Source organism: Penaeus monodon, chromosome 38 (genome assembly GCF_015228065.2).
Source record: "Penaeus monodon isolate SGIC_2016 chromosome 38, NSTDA_Pmon_1, whole genome shotgun sequence".
In the NCBI taxonomy this organism is placed as follows: domain Eukaryota; kingdom Metazoa; phylum Arthropoda; class Malacostraca; order Decapoda; family Penaeidae; genus Penaeus; species Penaeus monodon.
Genome location: NC_051423.1, coordinates 3,861,043 through 3,863,443, shown reverse-complemented (window position 1 = coordinate 3,863,443; position 2,401 = coordinate 3,861,043). Strand labels below are relative to the sequence as shown.

Sequence of the window (2,401 nt, the reverse complement as noted above, 5' to 3'; positions counted from 1 at the left end):
TTTTTTTTTTTTTTTTTATAATAAAATTTTTTTTTTTTTTTTTTTTTTATATATTAATTTATATATAATAATATATTATATATATAAAATAATATATATATATATTTTAAAATATATATTATATTTATTATTATATATTATATATATATATTAAACATATAAATATTATGCTGTAGTGTTGCAAATAGAAGGAAATACAACAAAAATTTTTTTTAATGATTACACCAGACACATTAACATAGAATATAAACGCATGCACGTATACACATATTTTCTTTGCATATGTTTATGACCAATTATACAGAGGTCGAAAATAAAACCCTTTTTTTTCCGCAGTGCGTCTGTGCGGAGCGCCAGCGAAGTTGCTTCAACATTCCTCTATAAACTCGACCTCCAATTCCTCATGGTCGCGACCGCGCCTCCTGGGTATATAATGGGCAAAAAGCCCACTGACCGGCACTCAGTTGAACCTGAACTCCTACAAACATGAACGCAAAGGAAAATCCTACAGGTTCCTATCGCCTCTTGTGATTTATTTTTTGCACTGTTATATATGCTAATTTTCTTAAACTTGTGTCATCAACATATTTATGTATTTTTCAGGTCCTCATCCCCCTCGGTCTGGCAGCCATCGTTGCTGCAGACAGCCGTGAAACTTATGCCTACCGTGCCCCCAGGGTAAGTCCCTAAACACACGGGGTTTGTATGTTGATATTTTAGCGATACTATTACTATTTTCAACAAAAATAATTTTCAGGAATAAATTACAACAGTCACACAATAGCTAAAACACCCTTTAAAAATGTTGCAATTCCTTCAGGCATCCTCCGAGGAATCCTTCGAGTCCACCAAAGCCAAGTACAACTTCAACGGGGCCGTGAGCGATGATCCTCAAGCAACGAGTCGGACACCAGGAGGCCCGTGACGGCGACGACACTCAGGGATCCTACTACGTTCAGCTCCCCGACGGCCGCCTGCAGAAGGTCGCCTACTTCGTCGATGGCGATGACGGTTACGTCGCCGACGTCACCTACGAGGGCGAAGCTCACTTTGACCCCGTCGAGTCCGCTGAGTCCCGGGAATACAGGCCACGATATGCCTACGACTCCAACGAGTCTAAGTAAAGACATTTTCGCTAAATACTGAACACCTAATTTTTTAACAGATGTTTCTGCAAAGTTCATCTGTTGCCCAGAGTATATATATATATCTATTTGTATATATTTATGTTTTTAAATTTTTCTGAAACTATACGAGCAATTTTATCGCTTTTTTTAATTCCAACCCTGAAATAGATCAAATATAAGCCTTCTTATAGTTGAAAGTTACAAACCGCTGATCTAAGAGCAATAGATCAGTAATAATAGTGATGATGATAAAAAGGAAATATAAACAAAACTGCATTCATAGAAACAAAACATATTTACGATATTTACAGTCATAATGGTAACGTGATTTTCCTTTACTATCATTGACAAAATTGAAATCACTATCGTGATTATGCTTATTCGTAGGCTTTATACATTATTGTTATCTTTATCATCATCCTAATCATTTCGTATGATTATTATCATTATTGTTATTATCATTTAAGTAGTATAATACAATACAATATTTCCACCATCATCAGTAAAAGTAGTAGTATCATTATCGTAATCGCCTTTATTATTCCCTTCATCACTGCCACAATTTTCAACATCATTATCATTATTACAATTACAATATCTCAATTACTATTTTTATTACATTATTATTAATATTATCATTATTGTTATTATTTATTTTTTATTATCATTATCATTATCATTATCATTATAAATTTTTCATTATCATTATCATTTTTATTATCATTATTGTTGGTGTTGGTGTATTTTTTGTCTATTTTTTTTCATTTGATAGGGAAGAGGGTTATCAAGCAGTGATATTTTCTAAAATGCCTGTATCGCCAGTAGCATGCAAGTAATTCTTTATAGCCACTGTCGGCGCAAACTAGAGAACGTGATCGAGACCGAGGAATGTCTAAATAAAGACTAGAACAGCCAAACGATAATAGAAGTTGATTTGCAAGACGTATGATCAGGACTATAGGGCTGAAAATTATTCAAGGTAGACAAAGGATTTCTTATTTTGATGCCAAAGAATAAAAAATTAAAAAAAATACATGGTTTAATGTAAAAGAAAAAAAATTTGTTCAAAAATAAGAGATAATTATAAATTATGATTTAGAAGAAATTCACTGGATATGTGAAGCTTGGTTTTAAATTTAAATTTAAATCGAAATAAAATTTGGATCTTATCCACCAACTATAATGAAAACAGATATAGCTTTAAAAAAAAAATATATATAAATACTTAAAAAAAAATTATAATTTAAATAAAAAATATAAAATTATATATATAA

The 2,401-nt window shown here is 31.6% G+C and overlaps 1 pseudogene; it reads left to right on the top strand.

Annotated features, from left to right (window-relative positions):
- The first annotated feature begins 167 nt into the window (after positions 1 to 167).
- Positions 168 to 1,224, top strand: LOC119596647 (annotated as a pseudogene).
- The last annotated feature ends 1,177 nt before the right edge of the window (positions 1,225 to 2,401 follow it).